At 45.0% G+C, this 13339-nt stretch overlaps 1 long non-coding RNA gene across 1 annotated transcript in view; it reads left to right on the top strand.

Moving 5' to 3' along the window:
* Positions 1–394: 394 nt before the first annotated feature.
* The window catches only part of LOC138658077 (uncharacterized), an 82103-nt gene continuing 69158 nt past the window's right edge, over positions 395–13339 (top strand). Inside the window, exon 1 of the long non-coding RNA XR_011317323.1 lies at positions 395–516. This is a non-coding gene — a long non-coding RNA (uncharacterized lncRNA). The remainder of the gene's footprint in view (positions 517–13339) is intronic.

The following is a 13339-nucleotide window of genomic DNA, read 5'->3' as shown; positions in this document are numbered from 1 at the left end:
GCCTTTTGCTATTTTTCGAGTGTGTTCGCTCATCACAAATAAATATTTTTTTCTCAAAACTTTCTATTGTTTTTTTAAGGACCACTAATTAAAACGACTATAGCGATTGAGATTAATGTAGCCTATATGTAAAAGGAAAAAAAAAATCCTGACAGAACATGTTTGCCGAAAAGCGACTGTGAATGAACCCTTGCCATGAAAAGAATGATTTATTTTGAGGTCAGGGAAGCAGTATTGCATACACCAAAGGGCTCCCTCTACATGTTACAGGTCAGATATGGAAGCCATATATGTGTCTGAGGAGGTAATTTAAAGGCGATGGACCTTTTTCCTTACACTTCGGACATTACAGCTGTACTCAGTCACAGAGAGCCGTGAGTCTTCCTGTCACACAATATACACGGCTGCTCCTGTCAGTGGCTGCACGCTCTGCACCAACTCACAGCCTCCAGCTGAGGAGATTCCCGCCCGCGCACTCACTGTTGCTTCTGTGTCGGATTTTCCCGCCCATTTCAGGTGAGCGCCGGCGCTAAATGCTGCACACACGGGCGGGCGGCGCGGACGTGCGCTCAGAGAAAAGACGCCTATATTTACTGTGCATACAACCTAAGCAGAAATGTAAGAGGTGTTTCTGGCATTTAGTCACATTTTTAGAGTTTTTGCAAAAAAAAAAAATGTCATTGTTGATTTGTGGTGTGATACATTTACACTAGAAAACGTCCGCAAAGCATCCACTATAACCACACAGCATTGTGAGTGTAATGTAATGTTACATTATAGTGTTATATAGTATAACTGTAATACAGACGGTTTCAGAAGTTATGTAACATATTAGTTTATAAACGAAGCATATTTCTGAAGTAAAATTGTGTGGGGAAAACATCCAGCTATCATATCCTTAAGGAACTATTCACCAACCGTATGCTAAAACATTATCAATTTGGCATATGGTGGACAGGTATCCAGCAGACCGGTCTGTAGCATACAGTGAAGGTCCAAACTGTATTGTACAGCCGGCTCCTGACCTTAGGCTATGTTCACACAGTTTTTTTTAACCACTTAAGGTACCTTCACACTAAAGGCCCCGTCACACTTAGCGACGCTACAGCGATCCCGACAACGATACGACCTGTCAGGGATCGTTGCTGCGTCGCTATGTGGTCGCTGGTGAGATGTCAAACTGTGAGATCTCCCCAACGACGCAGCAGCGATCTGTACAACGATGTCACATGGCAGCTATTTCATGACGATTAACAGATCTCAATGAGGGACGTCCTGTCATGAGGTCGTTGGTAAGGTGTCAAACACAGCGATGTGTGCTACCCAGCGGGACCTCAACGACCAAAAAAAGGTCCAGGCCATTCCGACACGACCAGCGATCTCACAGCAGGGGCCTGGTCGCTGCTACGTGTCACACATAGCGAGATCGCTACTGAGGTCGCTGTTGCGTCACAAAACTTGTGACTCAGCAGCGATCTCGCTTTGTGTGACGGGGACTTAAGCGACGCTGCAGCGATCCAGACAACGATCCGGATCGCTGCAGCGTCGCTGTTTGGTCGCTGGAGAGCTGTCACACAGACAGCTCTCCAGCGACCAACGATGCCGGTAACCAGGGTAAACATCGGGTTACTAAGCGCAGGGCCGCGCTTAGTAACCCAATGTTTACCCTGGTTACCAGCGTAAACGTGAAAAAAACAAACACTACATACTTACCTTCCGCTGTCTGTCCCCGGCGCTCTGCTTCTTTGCTCTGGCTGTGAGCGCCGGGCAGCCGGAAAGCACAGCGGTGACGTCACCGCTCTGCTTTCCGGCCGATGTGCTCACAGCCAGAGCAGAGAAGCACAGCGCCGGGGACAGACAGCGGAAGGTAAGTATGTAGTGTTTGTTTTTTTTACTTTTACGCTGGTAACCAGGGTAAACATCGGGTTACTAAGCGCGGCCCTGCACTTAGTAACCCAATGTTTACCCTGGTTACCAGTGAAGACATCGCTGAATCAGTGTCACACACGCCGATTCAGCGATGTCAGCGGGAGAGCCAGCGACCAAATAAAGTGCTGGCCCTCTAGCCCCGACCAGCGACATCACAGCAGGATCCTGATCGCTGCTGCGTGTCACACTGACCGATATCGCTAGCCAGGACGCTGCAATGTCACGGATCGCTAGCGATATCGTTCAGTGTGAAGGTACCTTTAACCCCAAGGGTGGTTTGCATGTTAACCCCTTCATGACCCAGCCTATTTTGACCTTAATGACCTGGCCGTTTTTTGCAATTCTGACCAGTGTCCCTTTATGAGGTAATAACTCAGGAACGCTTCAACGGATCCTAGCGGTTCTGAGATTGTTTTTTCGTGACATATTGGGCTTCATGTTAGTGGTAAATTTAGGTCAATAAATTCTGCGTTTATTTGTGATAAAAACGGAAATTTGGCGAAAATTTTGAAAATTTTGCAATTTTCACATTTTGAATTTTTATTCTGTTAAACCAGAGAGTTATGTGACACAAAATAGTTAATAAATAACATTTCCCACATGTCTACTTTACATCAGCACAATTTTGGAAAAAAATTTTTTTTTTGCTAGGAAGTTATAAGGGTTAAAATTTGACCAGCGATTTCTCATTTTTACAACAAAATTTACAAAACCATTTTTTTTAGGGACCACCTCACATTTGAAGTAAGTTTGAGGGGTCTATATGGCTGAAAATACCCAAAAGTGACACCATTCTAAAAACTGCACCCCTCAAGGTGCTCAAAACCACATTCAAGAAGTTTATTAACCCTTCAGGTGCTTCACAGCAGCAGAAGCACCATGGAAGGAAAAAATGAACATTTAACTTTTTAGTCACAAAAATGATCTTTTAGCAACAATTTTTTATTTTCCCAATGGTAAAAGGAGATACTGAACCACAAAAGTTGTTGTCCAATTTGTCCTGAGTACGCTGATACCTCATATGTGGGGGTAAACCACTGTTTGGGCGCATGGCAGGGCTTGGAAGGGAAGGAGCGCCATTTGACTTTTTGAATGAAAAATTGGCTCCACTCTTTAGCGGACACCATGTCACGTTTGGAGAGCCCCCGTGTGCCTAAAAATTGGAGCTCCCCCACAAGTGACCCCATTTTGGAAACTAGACGCCCCAAGGAACTTATCTAGATGCATAGTGAGCACTTTGAACCCCCAGGTGCTTCACAAATTGATCCGTAAAAATGAAAAAGTACTTTTTTTCACAAAAAAATTCTTTTAGCCTCAATTTTTTCATTTTCACATGGGCAACAGGATAAAATGGATCCTAAAATGTGTTGGGCAATTTCTCCTGAGTACACCGATACCTCACATGTGGGGGTAAACCACTGTTTGGGCACATGGTAAGGCTCGGAAGGGAAGGAGCGCCATTTGACTTTTTGAATGGAAAATTAGCTCCAATTGTTAGCGGACACCATGTCGCGTTTGGAGAGCCCCATGTGTGCCTAGACATTGGAGGTGCCCCACAAGTGACCCAATTTTGGAAACTAGACCCCCCAAGGAACTTATCTAGATGCATATTGAGCACTTTAAGCCCCCAGGTGTTTCACAGAAGTTTATAACGCAGAGCCATGAAAATAAAAAATAATTTTTCTTTCCTCAAAAATGATTTTTTAGCCTGGAATTTCCTATTTTGGCAAGGGTACTAGGAGAAATTGGACCCCAAATGTTGTCCAGTTTGTCCTGGGAAGGCACGCCATTTGGCTTTTTAAATGGAAAATTAGCTCCAATCATTAGCGGACACCATGTCAAGTTTGGAGAGCCCCTGTGTGCCTAAACATTGGAGATCCCCCACAAATGACACCATTTTGGAAACTAGACCCCCAAAGGAACTAATCTAGATTTGTGGTGAGCACTTTGAACCCCCAAGTGCTTCACAGAAGTTTATAATGCAGAGCCGTGAAAATAATAAATACGTTTTCTTTCCTCAAAAATAATTATTTAGCCCAGAATTTTTTAATTTTCCCAAGGGTAAAAGGAGAAATTTGACCCCAATATTTGTTGTCCAGTTTCTCCTGAGTACGATGATACCCCATATGTGGGGGTAAACTACTGTATGGGCACATGCCGGGGCTCGGAAGTGAAGTAGTGACGTTTTGAAATGCAGACTTTGATGGAATGCTCTGCAGGCGTCACGTTGCGTTTGCAGAGCCCCTGGTGTGCCTAAACAGTAGAAACCCCCCCACAAGTGACCCCATTTGGAAACTAGACCCCCCAAGGAACTTATCTAGATATGTGGTGAGCACTTTGAACCTCCAAGTGCTTCACAGACGTTTACAACGCAGAGCCGTGAAAATAAAAAATAATTTTTCTTTCCTCAAAAATGATGTTTTAGCAAGCATTTTTTTTATTTTCACAAGGGTAACAGGAGAAATTGGACCCCAGTAATTGTTGCGCAGTTTGTCCTGAGTATGCTGGTACCCCATATGTGGGGGTAAACCACTGTTTGGGCGCACGTCGGGGCTCGGAAGTGAGGGAGCACCATTTGACTTTTTGAATGCAAGATTGGCTGGAATCAATGGTGGCGCCATGTTGCGTTTGGAGACCCCTGATGTGCCTAAACAGTGGAAACCCCTCAATTCTACCTCCAACACTAACCCAACATACCCCTAATCCTAATCTCAACTCTAGCCATAACCTAATCACAACCCTAACCCCAACACACCCCTAACCCTAACCACAACCCTAATTCCAACCCTAACCCTAAGGCTGTGTGCCCACGTTGCGGATTCGTGTGAGATTTTTCAGCATCATTTTTGAAAAATCCGCGGGTAAAAGGCACTGCGTTTTACCTGCGGATTTACCGCGGATTTGCAGTGTTTTTTGTGCGGATTTCACCTGTGGATTCCTATTGAGGAACAGGTGTAAAACACTGCGGAATCCGCACAAAGAATTGACATGCTGCGGAAAATACAACGCAGCGTTTCCGCGCGGTATTTTCCGCACCATGGGCACAGCGGATTTGGTTTTCCATAGGTTTACATGGTACTGTAAACCTGATGGAACACTGCTGCGAATCCGCAGCGGCCAATCCGCTGCGGATCCGCAGCCAAATCCGCACCGTGTGCACATAGACTAATTCTAAAGGTATATGCACACGCTGCGGAAAATGCTGCGGATCGGCAGCAGTTTCCCATGAGTTTACAGTTCAATGTAAACCTATGGGAAACAAAAATCGCTGTACACATGCTGCAGAAAAACTGCACGGAAACGCAGCGGTTTACATTCCGCAGCATGTCACTTCTTTCTGCGGATTCCGCAGCGGTTTTACAACTGCTCCAATAGAAAATCGCAGTTGTAAAACTGCAGTGAAATGTGCAGAAAAACCGCGGTAAATCCGCCATAAATCCGCAGCGGTTTAGCACTGTGGATTTATGAAATCCGCGGCGGAAAAATCCGCAGAGGACCAGAATACGTGTGCACATACCGAAACCCTAACCCTAACCCTAAACCTAACCCTATTCTAACCTTAGTGGGAAAAAAAAAATTCTTTATTTTTTTATTGTCCCTACCTATGGGGGTGACAAAGGGGGGGGGGGTCATTTACTATTTGTTTTATTTTGATCACTGTGATAGGTTATATCTCAGTGATCAAAATGCACTTTGGAACGAATCTGCCAGCCGGCAGATTCGGCGGGCGCGCTGCGCATGCGCCCGCCATTTTGGAAGATGGCGGCGCCCAGGGAGAAGACGGACGGACCCCGGGAGGAACGGTAAGTATGATGGGGTGGAGGGGAAAGCACGGGGGGGGGGATCGGAGCATGGGGGGGTGGATCGGAGCGCGGGGGGGGGGGGTGGATCGGAGCACGGGGGGGGGTGGATCGGAGTGCAGGGGGAGCGGAGCACAGGACGGAGGGTAGCCGGAGCAGTGTACCGGACAGATCGGTGGCTTGGGGGGGCGATCGGTGGGGTGGGGTGGGGGCACATTAGTGTTTCCAGCCATGGCCGATGATATTGCAGCATCGGCCATGGCTGGATTGTGATATTTCACCAGTTTTAATAGGTGAAATATTACAAAAAGCTCTGATTGGCAGTTTCACTTTCAACAGCAAATCAGAGCCATCGTAGCCACGGGGCTAAACTACCACTCCCCCTGTCCCTGCAGATCGGGTGAAATGGGAGTTAACCCTTTCACCCGATCTGCAGGGACGCGATCTTTCCATGATGCCACATAGGCGTCATGGGTCGGATTGGCACCGACTTTCATGACGCCTACGTGGCGTCAAAGGTCGGGAAGGGGTTAATGACCTGGCCAATTTTTACACTGTCCCTTTATGAGGTTATAACTTTGGAACGCTTCAACGGATCCCGGTGATTCTGACACTGTTATCTCGTGACATATTGTACTTCATTATAGTGGTTAATTTCCTCGACATTACTTGCGGAAAAAAATGGAAATTTGGCAAAAATTGTGAAAATTTCGCAATTTTCCAACATTGAATTTTCATGCCGTTAACCCCTTTACCCCCAAGGGTGGTTTGCACGTTAATGACCGGGCCAATTTTTACAATTCTGACCACTGTCCTTTTATGAGGTTATAACTCTGGAACGCTTCAACGGATTCCAGTGATTCTGACATTGTTTTCTCGTGACATATTGTACTTCATGATAGTGGTAAATTCTTTGATAGTACCTGCGTTTATTTGTAAAAAAAACGGAAATTTGGCGAAAATCATAAAAATTTTGCAATTTTCCAACTTTGAATTTTTATGCAATTAAATCACAGAGATATGTCACACAAAATACTTAATAAGTAACATTTCCCACATGTCTACTTTACATCAGCACAATTTTGGAACCAAAATTTTTTTTTGTTAGGGAGTTATAAGGGTTAAAAGTTGACCAGCAATTTCTCATTTTTACAACACCATTTTTTTTTAGGGACCACATCTCATTTGAAGTCATTTTGAGGGGTCTATATGATAGAAAATACCCAAGTGTGACACCATTCTAAAAACTGCACCCCTCATGGTGCTCAAAACCATATTCAAGAAGTTTATTAACCCTTCTGGTGCTTCACAGGAATTTTTGGAATGTTTAAATAAAAATGAACATTTAACTTTTTTTCACACAAAATTTATTTCAGCTCCAATTTGTTTTATTTTACCAAGGGTAACAGGAGAAAATGGACCCCAAAAGTTGTTGTGCAATTTGTCCTGAGTACACCGATACCCCATATGTGGGGGTAAACCACTGTTTGGGCGCATGACAGAGCTCGGAAGCGAAGGAGCGCCGTTTGACTTTTCAATGCAAAATTGACTGGAATCGAGATGGGACACCATGTTGCGTTTGGAGAGCCCCTGATGTGCCTAAACATTGAAATCCCCCACAAGTGATACCATTTTGGAAAGTAGACCCCCTAAGGAACTTATCTAGAGGTGTGGTGAGCACTTTGACCCACCAAGTGCTTCACAGAAGTTTATAATGCAGAACCGTAAAAATAAAAAATATTTTTTCACAAAAATTATCTTTTCGCCCCAATGTTTTATTTTCCCAAGGGTAAGAGAAGAGATTGGTCCCCAAAAGTTGTTGTACAATTTGTCCTGAGTACACTGATACCCCATATGTGGAGGTAAACCACTGTTTGGGCGCATGGGAGAGCTCGGAAGGGAAGGAGCGCCGTTTGACTTTTCAATGCAAAATTGACAGGAATTGAGATGGGACGCCATGTTGCGTTTGGAGAGCCACTGATGTGCCTAAACATTGAAACCCCCCACAAGTGACACCATTTTGGAAAGTAGACCCCCTATAATTTTTCCATATTTTGGTCCATAGAGTCATGTGAGGTCTTGTTTCTTGCGGGACGAGTTGACGTTTTTATTGGTAACATTTTCGGGCACGTGACATTTTTTGATCGCTTTTTATTCCGATTTTTGTGAGGAAGAATGACCAAAAACCAGCTATTCATGAATTTCTTTTGGGGGAGGCGTTTATACTTTTCCGCGTTTGGTAAAATTGATAAAGCAGATTTATTCTTCGGGTCAGTACGATTACAGCGACACCTCATTTATATCATTTTTATGTTTTGGCGCTTTTATACGATAAAAACTATTTTACAGAAAAAATTATTATTTTTGCATCGTTTTATTCTCAGGACTATAACTTTTTTACTTTTTTGCTGATGATGCTGTATGGCGGCTCGTTTTTTGCGGGACAAGATGACGTTTTCAGCGGTACCATGGTTATTTTTTATCTGTCTTTTTGATCGTGTGTTATTCCACTTTTTGTTCGGCGGTATGATAATAAAGCGTTTTTTGCCTCTTTTTTTTTTCTTACGGTGTTTACTGAAGGGGTTAACTAGTGGGCCAGTTTTATAGGTTGGGTCGTTACGGACGCGGCGATACTAAATATGTGTACTTTTATTGGTTTTTTTTTTATTTAGATGAAGAAATGTATTTATGGGAATAATATATATATATATTTTTTTCATTATTTAGGAATTTTTTTTTTATTTTTTTTTTACACATTTGGAATTTTTTTTTTAAACTTTTTTATTTTGTCCCAGGGGGGGACATCACAGATCGGTGATCTGACAGTGTGCACAGCACTCTGTCAGATCACTGATCTGACATGTAGCACTGCAGGCTTCACAGTGCCTGCTCTGAGCAGGCTCTGTGAAACCACCTCCCTCCCTGCAGGACCCGGATCCGCGGCCATCTTGGATCCAGGCCTGGAGCAAGCAGGGAGGGAGGTAAGCCCCCTCCCTGCGCGGTGCTTCCCTGTACCGCCGGCACATCGCGATCATCTTTGATCGCGGTGTACCAGGGGTTAATGTGCCGGGGGCGGTCCGTGACCGCTCCTGGCACATAGTGCCGGATGTCAGCTGCGATAGGCAGCTGACACCCGGCCGCGATCGGCGGCGCTCCCCCCGTGAGCGCTGCCGATCGCATATGACGTACTATCCCGTCCGTGGTCATAGGGGCCCACCCCACCTCGACGGGATAAATCAGGGGTGTCAAACTGCATTCCTTGAGGGCCGCAAACCATGCGTGTTTTCAAGATTTCCTTAGCATTGCACAAGGTGCTGCAATCATTATGTGTGTAGGTGATTAAATTATCACCTGTGCAGTACAAGGAAATCCTGAAAACATGACCTGGTTGCAGCCCTCGAGGAATGGAGTTTGACACCCCTGCCTTAAATCACAGAGCTATATCACACAAAATACTTAATAAGTAACATTTCCCACATGTCTACTTTACATCAGCACAATTTTGGAACCACATATTTTTTTTTTTGTTAGGAAGTTATAAGGGTTAAAAGTTGACCAGCAATTTCTCAGTTTTACACCACCATTTTTTTTTTAAGGACCACATTTTGAGGGGTCTATATGATAGAAAATAACCAAATGTGACACCATTCTAAAAACTGCACCCCTCAAGGTGCTCAAAACCACATTCAAGAAGTTTATTAACCGCTTCCCGACCTGTGACACAGTGTATGCGTCATGAAAGTCGGTGCCAAGACCTGTGACGCATATGCTGTGTCACAGAATGATCGCGTCCCTGCAGATCGGGTGAAAGGGTTAACTCCAATTTCACCCGATCTGCAGGGACAGGGGGAGTGGTACTTTAGCCCGGGGTGGTGGCTTTGCCCCCACGTGGCTACGATCGCTCTGATTGGTTGTTGAAAGTGCAACAGCCAATCAGAGCAATTTGTAATATTTCACCTATGAAAAGTGGTGAAATATTACAATCCAGCCTTGGCCGATGCTGCAATATCATTGGCCATGGCTGGAAACACTGATCTGCCCCACCGCCACCGATTTCTTTCCCAGTCCTCCGTTCTGTGGTCCGCTCCCCTCCGTCCTCCTGTCCGCTCCCCCCGTGCTCCGATCCCACCCCCCCTTGTGCTCTGATCCACCTTTCCCGTGCTCCGATCCACCTTTCCCGTGCTCCGATCCACCTTCCCCGTGCTCCGATCCACCTTCCCCGTGCTCCGATCCACCCACCTGTGCTCCGATCCACCCCCCGTGCTCCCCCACCCTCTCATACTTACCGAGCCTCCCGGTGTCCATCCGTCCGTCTTCTCCATGGGCGCCGCCATCTTCCAAAATGGGCGCCTGCGCAGTGCGCCCGCCGAATCTGCCAGCCAGCAGATTTGTTCCTGGTACATTTTGATCACTGTGATAAAACCCATCACAGTGATCAAAATAAAAAAAATAGTAAATGAACCCCCCTTTATCACCCCCATAGGTAGGGACAATAATAAAATAAAGAAAAAAAAAATAATATATATATATATATATATATATATATATATATATATATATATATATATATAATTTTTTTTTTCCACTAGGGTTAAGGTTAGAACTAGGGTTAGGGTTAGGGTAAGGCTATGGGCACACGTATTCTTGTCCTCTGCGGATTTTTCCGCAGCGGATTTGATAGATCCGCAGTGCAAAACCGCTGCGGATTTATCGCGGTTTTTCTGCGGATTTCACTGCGGTTTTAAAACTGTGGCTTTCTATTGGAGCAGTTGTAAAACCGCTGCGGAATCCGCAGAAAGAAGTGACATGCTGCGGAATGTAAACCGCTGCTTTTCCGCGCAGTTTTTTCCACAGCATGTGCGCAACGTTTTTTGTTTCCCATAGGCTTACATTGAACTGTAAACTCATGGGAAACTGCTGCGGACCCGCAGCTGCGGAAACGTTTTCCGCAGCGTGTGCACCTACCCTTCGAATTAGGCTATGTGCACACGGTGCGGATTTGGCTGCGGATTCGTAGCAGTTTTGCATCAGGTTTACAGTTCCGTGTAAACCTATGGAAAACCAAATCCGCTGTGCCCATGGAGCGGAAAATACCACGCGGAAACGCTGCGTTGTATTTTCCGCAGCATGTCAATTCTTTGTGCGGATTCCGCAGCGTTTTACACCTGTTCCTCAATAGGAATCCGCAGGTGAAATCCGCAGGTAAAACGCAGTGCCTTTTACCTGCGGATTTTTAAAAAATCGTGCGGCAAACTCTCACACGAATCCGCAACATGGGCACATAGCCTTAGGGTTAGGCTACTTTCACACTTGCGTCCTGCACTGCACGTCACAATGCGTCGTTTAGGAGAAAAAACGCATCCTGCAAAATTGCTTGCAGGATGCATTTTTTCTCCATTGACTAACATTAGCGTCGCATTGCGACGCTTTGCCAAGCGTCGCAACTGTCGTGCGATGGTTGCGCCGTGTTGTGGTGGACCGTCGGCAGCAAAAAACGTTACATGTAACGTTTTTTGCTGCGTTGTGTCCGCCATTTCCGACCGCGCATGGTCGGCCGGAACTCCACCCCCACCTCCCCGCAACTCACAATGGGGCAGCGGATGCGCTGGAAAAATGCATCCGCTGCCCCCGTTGTGCGGCGCTTGCACAGTATACGTCAGTACGTCGGGCCGACGCTAATGTGAAAGTAGCCTAAGGGTTGGAATTAGTTAGGGTTGAAATTAGGGCCAGGGTTGGAAATAGGGTTAAGATTAGGGTTAGGGGTGTGTTGGGGTTAGGGTCGTGAATAGGGTTAGGGGTGTGTTGGGGTTAGTGTTGGAGTTAGAATTGAGGAGTTTCCACTGTTTAGGCACATCAGGGGTCTCCAAACGCAACATGGCGCCACCATTGATTCCAGCCAATCTTGCGTTCAAATGGTGCTCCCTCCCTTCCAAGACCTGATGTGCGCCCAAACAGTGGTTTACCCCCACATATGGGGTACCAGCATACTCGGGACGAACTGGGTAACAACTATTGGGATCCAATTTCTCCTGCTACCCTTGTGAAAATAAAAAATTGCTTGCCAAAACATCATTTTTGAGGAAAGAAAAATATTTTTTTTATTTTCACGGCTCTGCGTTGTAAACTTCTGTGAAGCACTTGGGGGTACAAAGTGCTCACCACATATCTAGATAAGTTCCTTGGGGGGTTTAGTTTCCAAAATGGGGTCACTTGTGGGGGGTTTATACTGTTTAGGTACATCAGGGGCTCTGTAAATGCAACGTGACGACCGCAGACCATTCCATCAAAGTCTGCATTCCAAAACGCCACTACTTCCCTTCCGAGCCCCGACGTGTGCCCAAACAGTGGTTCCCCCCACATATGGGGTATCAACGTACTCAGGACAAACTGGACAACAACTTTTGGGGTCCAATTTCTCCTGTTACTCTTGTGAAAATAAAAAATTGCGGGCTAAAAAATAATTTTTGAGGAAAGAAAAACGATTTTTATTTTCACGGCTCTGCGTTATAAACTTCTGTGAAGCACTTGGGAGTTTAAAGTGGTTACTGCACATCTAGATTAGTTTCATGGGAGGTTTAGTTTCCAAAATGGGGTCACATGTGGGGGAGCTCTAATGTTTAGGCACACAGGGGCTCTCCAAACGCGACATGGTGTCCGCTAACGATTGGAGCAAATTTTTCATTCAAAAGTCAAATGGCGATCCTTCCCTTCCGAGCCTTGCCGTGTGCACAAACAGTGGTTTGTGACCGTATATGAGGTATCGGTGAAAAAAAGTACTTTTTCATTTTACGAATCAATTTGTGAAGCACCTGGGGGTTCAAAGTGCTCACTATGCATCTAGATAAGTTCCTTGCGGGGTCTAGTTTCCAAAATGGGGTCACTTGTGGGGGAGCTCCAATGTTTAGGCACACAGGGGCTCACCAAACGCGACATGGTGTCCGCCAAAGATTGGAGCCAATTTTTCATTGAAAAAGTCAAATGGCGCTCCTTCCCTTCCGAGCCCTGTCGTGCGCCCAGACAGTGGTCCCCCCCCACATATGGGGTATCGGCGTACTCAGGACAAATTGTACAAAAACTTTTCGGGTCCAGTTTCTCTTTTTACCCTTGGAAAAATAAAAAAATTGTTGCTAAAAGATAATTTTTGTGACTAAAAAGTTAAATGTTCATCTTTTCCTTCCATGTTGATTCTGCTGCTGTGAAGCACTTGAAGGGTTAATAAATTTCCTGAATGTGATTTTGAGCACCTTGAGGGGTGCAGTTTTTAGAATGGTGTCACTTTTGGGTATTTTCATCCATATAGACCCCTCAAACTGACTTCAAATGTGAGGTGGTCCCTAAAAAAATGGTTTTGTAAATTTTGCTGTAAAAATTAGAAATCGTTGGTCAAATTTTAACCCTTATAACTTCCTAGCAAAAAAAAAATTTTTTTCCAAAATTGTGCTGATGTAAAGTAGATATGTGGGTAATGTTGTTTATTAACTATTTTGTGTCACATAACTCTCTCGTTTTGCAGAATAAAAATTCAAAATTGGAAAATTGCGAAATTTTCAAAATTTTAGCCAAATTTCCATTTTTTTCACAAATAAACGCAAAAGTTATCGACCTAAATT

Source organism: Ranitomeya imitator, chromosome 1 (assembly GCF_032444005.1).
Source record: "Ranitomeya imitator isolate aRanImi1 chromosome 1, aRanImi1.pri, whole genome shotgun sequence".
In the NCBI taxonomy this organism is placed as follows: Eukaryota; Metazoa; Chordata; class Amphibia; order Anura; family Dendrobatidae; genus Ranitomeya; species Ranitomeya imitator.
The sequence above is the reverse complement of the archived record's forward strand: the minus strand, read 5'-3'. Positions and strand labels throughout refer to the sequence as shown.